This window comes from Arvicanthis niloticus, chromosome 8 (assembly GCF_011762505.2).
Source record: "Arvicanthis niloticus isolate mArvNil1 chromosome 8, mArvNil1.pat.X, whole genome shotgun sequence".
NCBI classification, from domain to species: Eukaryota; Metazoa; Chordata; class Mammalia; order Rodentia; family Muridae; genus Arvicanthis; species Arvicanthis niloticus.
Window position 1 is genome coordinate 81,295,922 of NC_047665.1, and position 13,859 is coordinate 81,309,780.

The following is a 13,859-nucleotide window of genomic DNA, read 5'->3' on the forward strand; positions in this document are numbered from 1 at the left end:
GCTGGGATGAGAAAGGGCGTGTGCTCAGGATATTTCATGAGCCATTCATTCCACATGGCCATCCTGGGAACCAGTGTGTTCAGGCTAGTATAATAAACCACCCTAGGCTGAATGTCTTATTCACAGCAGAAAATAACCACTCGAAATTCTAGGATGATGGAGCCAGAGGCATGGCACTGGCAGAGACAGTGCCTAGTGAGGGCCTTCATTCTGCTTCATGATAGCTCCTTGCCACATCCCTAAATGGTGAAAATTGGAAGACTCTGGCATCCTCATCCCTTGGAAGAGCATTGGTTCCACTCATTAAGTACCACCTTCACGATTTAGTCATCTCCCAAAGGTTCTACCTCCTAATACTGCTCCTGTGCATCCAGGGTTGGGTTTCTATGTATGAATCCTAGGGAACACATATTCACATGGTCTGAACATAGGGATGCCCGAGCTCTTAGTTATGAATGTCACTTGCTCTCAATTGTCAGGTCATTGCTCCTGGTGATGGTCTGCTCAAAAGCAGCCATGTTAAGGGCATTCCAAGAGGCTACTTATCACCACATTTTCTCAAGTCCAGCAGAAACGGGCCAGAGTTCAGTCCTTCTGGTCCCTGGTCCCCAACAAGAACTTAGAAGAGCTCCCAAAGGGCTGAAGAAGGAATCTCCTCTTCCTCATTACACATCCCTACTCATCTCCAGCTTCAATTCCTCTATCCCCCAGTGTGATGATGAGACTCTGGGTGAGATTTTAGAACAGAAAATGCCGTTCATATAAAAAGAAATGCCGCACAGCCATAAAATGGGGTAACACTTAGCAAAAACAAAGAAATCAAGCAGCACCATACACTGGGGGCATGGATGAGCCTCAGCACGATTGTCTGGACATAAGCTATGTGGCTATGCAGAAGGATTTCCAGAAGAGCTAAATTCACAGACACAGAAAGCATATTCAAGGTTCCCAGGGACTAGGAAAGCAGGGAAGGGAAGTAGCTGCCAATGGGTAGGGACTTCTGCGGGTGACAAAATCTTCCAAAACTAGGTTGTGGTGGCAGCTACATAGCAGTGCACTGTACAGGATGCCAATGAACTCATATACTTTCATGCGACTACAGTGATGACCATGCAACAGGTACGTTACCATGCTACATGTATGTTACCAGACTAAGAAAAGGCCTGCTATTTGCACAGTATTCCGTGCCATATGCAGCATGCCCCTGACATTTACATCAGAGCATTTCATCCTCATTCTGCCCTGCTGCACTCTTCTCATGTAAAATGAAGGAGCTAAGGCCCTCCCTGGCTGGGACAAAAGGCCCAGTGCTCAGGCTCACACCAGCCTCTGGACATCTGATCCAGAAAGAGTCTTTGTTCCAAACTGATGAGTCCAGGCTTCAGACTCATAAAGGCTGACCAGTCTACGATGTGGTCTGCTAGGGAATTTCACTTGCCCACTCAGCAGCAAGGAAGTGGAAGCGGTAAGTATCTGGTGGGAAAGGGACTTAAAACCTCCTATCTGAATATAGAACCAAGTTAAATCCTCCATCTCCCCTTCTGCCTATCTAAACTTCTGCAGGAGGCAGACAGATGCTGGAGGGAATGATGTGTGTGAAGACACCCTCTCCTTTCAGTGGGTGCTGTAGCTTGAAGACCCCCCCACAGAGCTCACAGGAAATCTAGTCTCCACTATATTGAGTGAAGAGGGTGGACACTTGATCCAACTATGGTATTTGAGTGATGGATTATTGAAGCCATATGGGTGAGGACCTAACCTGTAGAACTACGGCTTCTAAAATGAGGAGGAGACCTGAGATGTAGGATATCTACGTCTCCATGGTTCTGTAGCACCTTAGGACTCTGTACCAGCACTAGGGGAACATCTCATTTTTGAACCAACTTTCAGATTGATGCACTATTCATCAATTCTCTGCAAATTTGCAGTTACCCAGTCTCTCTCTCTCTCTCTCTCTCTCTCTCTCTCTCTCTCTCTCTCTCTCTCTCTCTCTCTGTGTGTGTGTGTGTGTGTGTGTGTGTGTGTGTGTGTGTGTGTGTTGTGCTGTATGTAAGTTTTCCTATGGTTGGATGTATGGGTATGAAGGCAAGGAAGTAAGGGCTAATTGTTTTTTGTAACTTTCAACCCTTTTCCCCCTTAAGACAGGCACCTCACTGAACCCAGAGCAAGATTGGTTAGCAATGATCGTTAAGGATCATTGGCCTCCATTGCCACAGCACAAGGGTTACAAATTTGCGCTACTATGTCTGGCTTTTATATAGGTGATGGGGACCAGAGCTCAGGTCCTCATGTTTGTGGGACAGACACTGTATCAACTAATCCATCTCCCCAACTCCAGGACTGTGGCTTTCTACGTTGACGACACCTGAATTAGAACATCTGTCTCACCATGTGCCACTCTACAACATCCCCACAAGCAAGGAGAGGACCTCCAGTTTGTTTACCTGTATTCTTTCTGAATTACCCAGTCTTGGGTGCTCAGTTACAGCCACAGAAAATGGGAGTAAGGCAGCCAGGTTCATCCTCCTAGAAAAGAAAGGTATAAAGGGTATGAGGGTAGCCGTGAGAGCAGGGTTCTAGTAGAGACACACAGAGGAATTGGAAGCATGTAGAAAGACGGGGCATCTGTAAGAGCAAGGAAGAATGTGCTAGGAGTAGGAGCAGGCAGTCAGTGAACTGAAAACTACATTTTGGATGAGTAGGTTGTAGGAAGAACAAGACCTAGCCTTCCGTCTTCTGAATGCCCAAAGAGCACTGTGGCCCAATGCATTGGCCTTTGGCTTCTATTCTGCTCACACTAAGGCATCTTCTTTCTTAGTTGGAAAACTAGGGACCAGTCAGCTAGAGATAAGTGAGAAGACACAGAAGAGAGTCGTGGGAAAGAGACAGCAAGACTGGCTGCAGAGTTGAAAAGAAGCTTGGAAGAGTGAAGGGCAGCCGGCCCAGAAGCCTTACAAAGTCAAGAAAAGGGGGGCTACAGAGAACAGCCCACACTTGGCCTCTGATACCCCTACCCTCAGTCCCTGAGGCGTCCACAGAGAGAAATCTCCTGGGTCTGCCAGGGAGCGCAAGGAAACCAAACCCACATGGCTGTAGAATCGGAAACTTGTAGGTGTTATCTGAGGTGTTTGTTTGTTTGTTTGTTTGACAGAGGTTTTAGCCAAGACTGGCTTCATGATTCTGAACTGAACTGAAAATGATTTTGAACTCTGATCTTCCTGCCTCCACCTCTCACCTGTTTGAACTGCAGGTGTTGGCCACAGTGTTCTGTTTACTGGTGCTTCTTAGAAACATGTCAGAAACTGAGGCTTAAAGTAAGGAAGAGACTTGAGACCACAGCGGGAAGCACAGGTTGAAATCCCATTCAAGTCACTCCTGTTCCCTGGGTTTGAATCCCTGTCTCTGGGTAAAAGTCCAAATATACAAGGCAAAGTGGACTCCCTAACCTGGTTGTGGGTGTGGAGCTGATGGCATGAGGGGAGAACACTCTGACCCTAATCTAAACACACATGCCTTCTGAAGACTCCATATGGAAAAAAATAACTAACCAATTAATTAATTAATTATGCTGAAAATAACAGGCAAGAAGATACCTGGCAAGAACCACTCATGTATCTTTCCAATTATTCCAAATCCCAAGTCTGTGCTCCGTGTAGACTAGAAGCTGCAGTCCCATGCCCAGGCTTCGAGATTTGATAGACAATACAGTGTAAATCATTTAGGGAGGCATTACTAAGATATCAGAGATACCTTGTCAGGAGTCTCCATCAGCTGCCAGAAAGCACTGCTCTGAATCTAGGGCATGCCCTTCCACCTAGACCAGTGGTTCTCAACCTGTGGTCTGAGACCCCTTTGGTATTGAGTGACCCTTTCACAGGGGTCTCATATCAGATATCCTGCATATCAGATATTTACATTATGTTTCATAGCAGTAGCAAAATTACAGTTAGGAAGTAGCAATGAAAATAATTTTATGGTTGAGGGTCAGCACAACATGAGTTGCTGTATTAGGGGTTGCAGCATTAGGAAGGTTGAGAACCACTGACCTAGACATATTAAGCAAGGTATTTATCAAACCTAAATCACACTTGTCTTGCCTGAGACAAACCTTTTCTATGCTAGCTGATGGCAAAGGTCCTAGCTGATGACAAAGGTCCTTTCTCCCCCTAGCTAACGGAGCCGACTTCCTCACCAGTAGACTGTACACTTACTTCTCAACTGTCCATATCCCTTATCCTCTATTTGTTATAGGACCATCATCCTTGCTTCCTCTTGGGTTGGTTCCTTCCCAGGACTTACAGAGCTGGTCCTGAGCCTTGGGTTGCACCCACTCTTGCAATTCAGCAGTCTGACTACTGCAGGTTGCCCTAAGGCATGCAAGGGATTCTAGTCCCAGACACTTGTTAGAAATGCTTGTCATTTACAGGACGGATACCATTAGTCTGCGGGGGTCTGTTGCCACCCTAGAAAATAACTTGGATAACAGTGAAGCCAGCACAGAGGAGAACACATCCACAGTGGGATGGGAGACAGAAGGAGGAAGAAGAAAGAGGTGGCATTCCAATGACGTTACAAGTTTCAGAGTCAGCTGTGCTTGAAGCCAATCCTAACTTCTTCACTTACTCTTTATATGAAGGAGTTGAATTGAATTTTTGACACTAAAACGGAAATGATGTCTCTATAATAGGCTTTCTGGGAGGCTTGGTTGAGATAATATAAGAAAAGCACTTAGGCCAATGCCTGGCACATAGTAATCCCTCAATAAATAATGATGGCTATTATGGGAAGCAAATGAGATGATGGATTTAAAAACACTCAGAAAGGTGTAAAACATTATAGAAAAGTGAGGTGCCTGTTATGGGCTTTCCTGAGCTACACCTCACATTGTAGCTTTATTGCCATTTTCTCCTTCACTAAATATTTCATGTACCCAATTAGGCTGGGAGAACCTCGTGGTAGGAACCATGGTTTATAGTCAGTTTTAGCCATCACAGAACATAACTTGGTTGTCAAGTACACCGCAGCACAGCGGGGCGGTCCAGATCTCAGGCTTCTGACATTGTCCTTGCCTCTTACTAGCTGGTAACCATAGATTGATGCTTTTCCTCCTGTGAGGCCTAGCTTTCTACTACAAAAAGTGGGACTAAGTTGATAACCACCATGTTTAATCAATTAGGATTATGTTACATTCATTTTGCTTTCTATGCGTTACCTTTCTTGTTTTTTTTTTTTTCTTTTGAAGTAGGCTTTCATAATGTTATTCAGGCTCACCTTAAACTCACTATATAGCCTAAGCTAACTTTGAGCTGACAATCCTACCCTCCTGACTCAGTTATCTAAGTATTGGGGTGACAGGCATGTGTGACCACTCGCAGCTTAAAATTAGTTTGTTTACTCATTAAGTAAATTAGTTACAAATAAGATTAATGTAACTGTACAGCATGCATAACCACACTTGGCACATCATCATTTCTGTGACAGTAGGTGGTGAGACCCACTAATTAGATTATTATTAGAAATAAAAACATCTGCTAACTTTATAAGGGACATACAACTCTTTCCCTAAAGCTGTGGTGGGCACAATAAGCCCCCGTCTGTAAGATTATGGTAGCTCTCACTTCCTAACTCTAACCCGTCTTCCTAAATCTGGAATCCTCATGTCCACCTATAAAGCTGGAAGGGAACAAAGGAGATGTGTGAGTTTGCAGATGAGAAAACGGAGATTTGGAAAGGCTACACAATTTATCCAAGGTACACAGCTTGCTATAAGCAGCGTGTGGGAGAAGCCAGGGCGTGTGACTCCAGACTCCTCATGGTTTCCCCACTCTACTTCACTGCCTAAGGAGATGATATACAAGCATATGGCCGAAATGTGTAAACACAAACAACTGCAGCTGCAGATTCCTCCCTTCCTTTAACAAATATTTATTTAGCGCTGAAATATGTGCAACTGCCAAGAAATTAGGGAAATGGACTAGAATGGAGTGGAACCACTCTCCATCCTGTTGTTCTTAGGAAACAGGTGGTCAGGTTACCTTTCACACATTCTCTTGGCAAATGCTGAAGCACTTAAAGTTTGCCAAATACTCAGGACAGATATGGGGTTGATAAAGCTTAAAATACAAGTTTGAATGTACCCAAAGTCTTCAATACTGAGCCAAGGAATGAATTATTAAGAGTACCAATGGACCAATGGATGGATAGATGGATGAATGGATGGATGGATAGATGGATGGATGGATGGATGGATGGATGGATGGATGATCGATCGATGGATCAATGGATCAATGAATCAATGGATCAATGAATGGGTGAATAGGTGGACAGGCAGATGAAAAGACAGATGGATAGGTTTTTCTAGAGGCAAATGTGTCTTTGAGCCATGAGCACAGAAGATTGTATAAATATTCTCTCTTAACTTTTTACCTTCAATTATTTGATATGTAATATGAAAGAATGAGCTGTTCATTTAAGAGATGAAAAGAACTCAGAAAATCCAATGCCCTAGCCTACAGTTAAGGAGAGCAGTAACTAGAGTTTAAGGTCATACATAAGTGTTCGATTCCATGGCCTTTGCAGACATAATCATCTAGAACATGGCTTGTTCCTACTTCTCAAATGGGATCACATCTTATGAAAGTTAAGATACATCTAGAGCCCTTCCTTGACCCACAGAAGCCATGTTCACTAAAGTCTGATCCCCAAGAAAAAGTATGCTTTACCACGAGTGTTATCTGGCCTTTGTTCTATCTAGGTAATAGATCCTGGTTAAGGAGTAATCATCAGGTGGGTCCTGGAGCACCATTTTGTGAAGCTGCTAATGAGGTCTATCTGCTTCTAATAGGAGCTGGCTCTGCTTTTGACTGCTACTTATGTTTTGAGGAAAACCATCTGTTTATCCTGTCCAGTTGCTCATTGTAATCCCTCCCCCCCCCCCATTCCTCATCCAGTCCAGCCATGGCTGGGCTGGTGCACAGTGGTGCAAAGAGAAGTACCTGCAATTCTGCCTGCCTTTTCTCCACAATCTCACCCTGTCCTTCTGTCTGCTCCCTCTCAGGCATACTCTCTGTCACTTCTGGACCTTGTAGACCCAACATTCAGGAAGCCTTTATTTTCTCCCAAAGCACTTGGCCCCCTCTCGTCACTCATTGACTATATTCAAAGTTTAATACCTTGGACTCCCTGCCAAGATATTCCACAAAAGCATACCGTGTTTTCAAAACAGAATCAGTCTTCTTGGTATTTAATGACATACCACCCTGGCCATACAAATTGCAAGCTGAGACAAGCAGGTAATGATATTAATCACAAAAAGTTATCAAACAGGAAGATGAACGCCTATCCCTGAAATTCTGTTGTAAACTGCCAATTCTAGTATAGAATTCCCGATGCACTTTAACTGCTGGAAGGCAGTGAGATTCCTCAAGCCTCCTAGGAATCAAAACATCAAATGACACAGGTTAAGAAATGCAAACCGATCCACCTGCTGTGCTCTTCAAATATTTCCAACGATTTTTTTGATGCTTTGAACTAATTCAACCCAAAGTATATTTGGACCCTAAATAGTTATTCCTTTGATTTTTAAACTGGGTATAATTTAAGTCACAGAGTCCCAACTCTCCACTGGTCTTCTATACAAGGTTGGAAGCACAAAGCCTCTGAGGCCAGTGCTGCTTTTCTCCTTAGGACAAAAGAATTATGGTTCAATTCTGTCTAAAGAACACAACCAAGTCAGGAAGGGAAATAGACAGAACAGCAGAACCATTGCAAGGGTAAGGATTAGCCTGAGTCTGAAGAAACCAGGTGTGAGCTGTGGAGGGGTTTATCTTCCAAATAAATTTTTTCTATTCTAGATCCTTCTTCAAGATACTCTTATTCCCCAACAGCAGAAAAAAGAATAAAACACAGAAAGGTAAGAAAGACGGGGAATCATTAAGCCTAGCCATTAAGAATCAGTCCATCCTCTTGCCCATTGCTGTACCCAAAGCTTGAACCCAAAGCTGTACCATCACCACCAGATTGAGGCACCTGCTTCACAGAGGCAGTGAACCATCAGGAGCTTATCTGTTCAGGCAAGAAGGCTAACTGATGATAAGGAGGTCAAGCCTGAATCTGAAGCAGCCACCTTCTGGTGTGATTCCCATTCTCCTACCTGTTGGGTTTGCTCTAAAGAACTGGTGTGTTTGTCCTCCAGGCAGGAAGAGCCCTATTGCCACATTCAGAACCATTTGCAAAGCCTGTGTCCTTAAACGTTCACAGTATTTTTATCAGACATTAGGAAAGCCCTTGGTAATTTGCAGCAATTTGGTATGCTTGCTTTGCTTTTAGAAAATCCACAGCAATTCAATAAACACCCAGTCACTGTGGCTGTTAACACACACACACAATATCTCTCCAGCTGCCTACCAGCTGTCATTCCAGGAAAGAGAGCCATCAGAGCCTTTTCATAACCTCTTCATCTTGTTGACCCCCCACACCTTTCTATCTCCTACTAATGTGAGCATCCCAGAGAAGACTACACTCCTCACTACACACACACACACACACACACACACACACACACACACACACACACACACACATACACACACACCTTCCATTCTACCCTTTTCCCGGGTACTGGGAAATAATAAGCACACAGCCAAGTGAGTAAGCCCTTCTTGTGTCTGAGGCTGTAAGGTGCCATCTCTTGCATTTCCAAGGATGAGCAAGACCCAAAAAAGAAAGATCCACCTCTTCATCTGCTCTTTTCAGCACAAACTGCCTTGGACTTGATAAGCCTAGTTACAAACACACCAGTACAAAGGCGGCAATAGTCTGGACTCTACCCCAAAAGTCTGCTGCTCTTCCTAGGTCCTCAGAGCTATAACTAGTTTTAAATGCCTAATGATGATGCATTGGTTCTTTATCCCACTTGTTCCTATGGTTAACCTCAGGGGTTCTCTCTTTGTAAGCGTTCTACTAGCCACCACCTTCAGAATATGTATGTGCTGGTACAGAGGTCCATGGGTAAAGTCTGAGTTGTAATAGCTATCTACTGCTTTGGGAGCCTAAGGCCACATCTCTCATAGTTTTCCATGGTTTAAGCAGAGAGCTTGATATATAATAAGTACCTAAGATGTGTGTATTAATTTTAGTGAATGAAACAACTCATTATCGGACACCATTATTTACATGACTTACACAGTAGAACATACAAGCACTTCATAACCCTTGCATCTTGTCATTTCAGTGAGTCCAAACCAACCCCTTCCTAGAGATCCTGGTCAGTAGCCTTCAGTCAAACTCAGAGCTGATTCCAAAGAGGGGGGGGGCGGATACTAGATGCTCCAGCAACTTAAAAGGATCGTGTCTATATGCTGCTATGTCAACCCCTGTGCCACCAGAGACTAGAGGTGGGTATTTGGCAAAATCAGTCATGGATACTTACAGCTTCTACCTGCTGTAAGCCAACATGTATGACAACTAAGGCTTGTGAAGACCTAGCCATCATCTACCCTGCTCTAGTACCCAGAAGCAACTGACCACCTTCAATGGTAGGATTCACTGAACACCAATTGCCTTTGAGAAACAACACATTATTACTTCTAATCCAGCCTTCACCTGCCTCATACAAAGTGCTCACTGTAGTGGGTTGACCTAATGTTGCTTATATTTTAATGCTAATTTGGGCTCCCAAGACTAGTTACCCTAAAGATGAGAGAGAGTCTGCAGGTAAGACCTATAGTAACCCTAGCCCCAGTTAATTGTGATTGGTGCCAAGATGCCAAGAGCCAATAGTTGGGCAGAAGAAACAGAGGTGGGGTTGGGTTTTCGAGGGCTTGGGAAGAGAGGACCACAAGGAGGGAAGGAGCAGGAAGGAAGCTACCCTGGATCATACAAGAACATACAAGAGTGAGAAGGAGAGCTGCCATGAGCTACTGGCCAAGAAAATGTGGCCCAATTGGAGTTAAGAGCAGCCATGATGGAACATAGTCAATAGTAAATGATAACTTGGGATTACTGACAGGAAAGTAGATTCTGACAGCATGGAGGTTAGGCAGCTGCCCAGCCATTGTGCTGCCTAAGACATAATAAGAATATAAAGACCATGTGTGTCTAAGGCAGGAAAAAAGTCCCCAGCCAGGATTTTTAATATTTTTTTAATAACGGCTCACCACATAGATTGTCCCCTCCCCCCCCCCCAGCCTTTCTAGGCATTCTAGACTTCCTGGTAGCCATGAGGAGCCAGGCACTTTCCAAACCATATCCTGTTTTGTGTTCAACACACTGCTTCCAAACTGCAAATACACACGAGGATGGGTGTCTTTGTATGCCATTGGCCCAGATGGCCCCCCACCCCAACACTGTCCTCCAAAGAACGCACAGCCTCCCCAATGGCTGTATGTTATCACTGACTCCTAGGAGCCTCGTGCCAAGCAGGGGACAGAACAAGAATATTAAATGGCACTCCCTGCATCCGTAGCCTGGATCAAAAAATGCCTAAAAGGGCATGTTTGAGAAATCCTTCCAAAATTCACAAGCAACCAAAAGTCAGATGAGGACAGCCCTTCACAAACATAGGGATAGACTGAATATTTAAACTTGCTCTGTGGAGCCAAAGAGCCAGGTTATTTATTTTGCAGGGTTGATCAATCATTTGTTTCCCTAAAGAATGCCAGGCCTTTAACTACTCATCTGATTACGTCTGCAGCAACCACGTTACGGCTGCCTTATATTTAATATTTCATCCACGTGGCTCCCAGCACACCAGTGACTGCAGGAGGTTGACTCTCCACCGCAAACGTGTTTGCTTTGAGGAATCATTCTACCCACCCTGGTTTCACTCACCTTCTCCTCGGCCCCCAGATTAAAAGGTAAAGGACAGAAATGGAATAATAACTGCTTATTTCTTTTCCTTCTCACTTCAAACAGGAGATTTCCTTTCAAAAACCCCATTAAGGGTTTGATATGTTTGCTGAAAAACTGCTACTGACTTAAAAAGCACCAGCAAATTACATTGGCTTGCAGCTCCCGGTGGCTGTAAGGCTTCAAGATAAGGCAAAGTTCTTGTCTCAGCAGCAGGGCTGTGGTCTGAATTGATACCAGCCCAAGCAGTGATTGCTTTTCCATGTGTGGGGTGGGCAAGAGGGATTCCGGTATTTGTCATTTTCAGTGATAACGACGGATAGGTGTTAAGTACCTACAGGTGAACCAGACATGGTACCAGATACAGGGAAAAAAAGGGGCACTGCCCTCACGTTGCTTCAGTCTAGAAGAGAGATGACATAAATCTGTCACTCTAGGGACTGCCATTCTCACTGCTGATTTGGCCTTCTACCTGCTATGCAAGCAATTTCCTACATCACTTTTGGTTCATGCTACTGATGATTTAGTCTAGAGCACCAGCCTTTCCACTGAAGGGAAACAAGAGGAACAGAACTGTGCCGGTCAAATGCACGGTGTAAATAAGATAGTATCACAAACCATAATGGATTAAGCTGCCTGGTTTCAATACTGACTAGTAGGACTGAGCTAATGGCTCAGTTAAAAGCACTGGCTGCTCTTTCAGAGGATCAGGTTGACAGCCCAGTACCCTTACTGTGGTTCATAATCACCCATAACTCGAGGTATAAGACTTGATCCCCTCATCTGATCTCCACAGATGCTAGGCTCACGTGTTGTGCACATGCATACATGCAGGCAAAGCACTCATGCACATAATACAAGAAATTTAAATCTTAAGCAGAGAGTACTTTATTATCTTGGATCATTTAGGCTTCTGTGACAGAATATTCAAGTACCCTAAAGTGTCTGGCTTGTGAACAGCAAACAGCTCTCTCCATTCTGGGACTGCTGAGTCTAAATAAATACCAGGCACTGAAAGACACCATGCCTGGTGAAGGCCACTTTCTCTTTCTCAGATGTCCTCACCATAACGGAAGGGGCCTTTTGAAACTTGGAGCTGTGGATGTTTCTTCTGTTTAAGAACACTGGTGTTGAAACTGGAAAGGAGTCCATGAAAAGCAATGGCTAAGATCTTATGGGAGCTAATAAACAGAGAGCAAGAGAACTTGCATGAGAAGAAAACAGAGGGACTAACTGTAGGAAGGAAGGGAACCACCTGGAATGGGGCAGGGGGCAAAGGGCAGTGGGGGAGGGGACAAAGGAAAATAAAGCACGACACATACATATGGAGCCACCATGATGAAACTTGTTACTTTGTATACTAATCTAATTTTTAAAAATTTTTAAAAACTATGTCTGAACTTTATAAACAACAACAAAATTGTATCCGTGTCCAATCACCCCATCTCTGTCCCTCTGGCTCTGCTCTTCCCCCCTTTATACCACACAGAACTGTATCATCGCACACATTTGGCTGTGTCCTCTCTGCTTCCCTGCTTTTCTGGGGACAAAGGCCAGCAGGGAGCAGGCACATGCACAATCAGAGAGGCTGAGTTCAGATCTCTTCAGAAGAGGAAAGGTCACGAAGAGAGGGGCAGCGTTAACAGTGTCAGCGATTGGTTCTTGCCCGTGAGATGGGTCTCAGTTTGGGCCATTCATTGGTTGCCCTTGTCTGACCTCAATGAGAGAGGGTGCAGCATGGGCCTAGTCCTGCAGTGACTTGACTGACATACTGGGGGCTGGGAGGGGTAGGGGGATGCTGGGGAACACCTCATTCTCAGAGGAGAAGAGGAGGGAAAGATGAAGGACGAGCTGTGAGGAGGGACAGAAAGGAGAAAGGGGCTGATATTGGGATGTAAGCTGAATAAATAAATAAATAAATAAATAAATAAATAAATAAATAAATGGGAAAAAAGAGGGGTGGAGAGTGGGGGACAGCAACATTCAGCTAACAACACCACAAAATCAAGCTTACTCTCTCTTACCAAGAACTTCTAGTGCTTCCCAGGAAATGAGATCAGCAATCCACTGCAAGGAACTGTTTGTAGCATCTGATTCTCCTGACCCTTGTGACCAGGCTCAGTTAGGAAAGAACCTCTGGCCCACAGCCCAGAGGCTCAAGGCTTCCAGGCAAAATTTGTTCCTCCAGTTGCCTGGCATATCCCTGAAGTGGATTTCTCCAGCTGCGAAGAAGGCCCACAAGAGACAAGGTCAGGAACTGAGCAAGTACCCCGTCAGTTCTCACTGGATGAACAGGGAAAACTATTCACAAATAATTATCCACAAAACCAGGGAGCTCAGCCTGGCTTTCCTTTTCAGTCAGGTTAATTTAGAGAGATTTGCAGTAAGTGGGTTCTCTCATCCTCTGAGTAAATCCCAGAAGAATTTCCAACCTGTTGACTGGTGAGCTCAGTGCCTCCAGTCACCGAAGATTTGCAGAGACTTTGAAATAATGGAAGAAGTAAAGGTGAGACAGACAATATAAAGATACAGAAAACAAGAAAGCCTGGGATGCTTGGTCACTAGAAATGTTAATTAACATGGACCCATCCGGCTGCTAAAAGTTTGTATTCCCAGTTGCCAAGGCAAACCCTTTGACCTAAAGAAATCAGCCTGGGGCTGGAGAGATGGCTCAAGGGTTAAGAGAACTGGCTGTTCTTCCAGAGGTCCTGAGTTCAATTCCAAGCAACCACATGGTGGCTCACAACCATCTGTAATGGAATCCGATGCCCTCTTCTGGCACACAGGTAGGTGTACATGCAGATAGAGCACTCCTACGTTAAATACATAATTCTTTAAAAAAAGAAAGGAAGGAAGGAAGGAAGGAAGGAAGGAAGGAAGGAAGGAAGGAAGAAAGAAAGAAAGAAAGAGAAAAAAGAAGAAAAAACAAAGGAGAGGAGAAGAGAGGGGAGGGGAGGGAAGGAGAGGGAGGGGAGGGGAGGGGAGGGGAGGGGAGGGGAGAGGAGAGGAGA

At 44.6% G+C, this 13,859-nt stretch overlaps 2 long non-coding RNA genes across 2 annotated transcripts in view; one reads left to right on the plus strand and one right to left on the minus strand.

Moving 5' to 3' along the window:
- The window catches only part of LOC143443393 (uncharacterized), a 33,182-nt gene extending 19,501 nt beyond the window's left edge, over positions 1 to 13,681 (minus strand). Inside the window, exons 1-2 of the long non-coding RNA XR_013112347.1 lie at positions 12,873 to 13,681; positions 2,445 to 2,526 (exon numbers count right to left, since the gene is read on the minus strand). This is a non-coding gene — a long non-coding RNA (uncharacterized LOC143443393). The remainder of the gene's footprint in view (positions 1 to 2,444; positions 2,527 to 12,872) is intronic.
- Positions 10,656 to 13,859, plus strand: part of LOC143443392 (uncharacterized) — a 42,677-nt gene continuing 39,473 nt past the window's right edge. The window contains exon 1 of the long non-coding RNA XR_013112346.1: positions 10,656 to 10,856. This is a non-coding gene — a long non-coding RNA (uncharacterized LOC143443392). The remainder of the gene's footprint in view (positions 10,857 to 13,859) is intronic.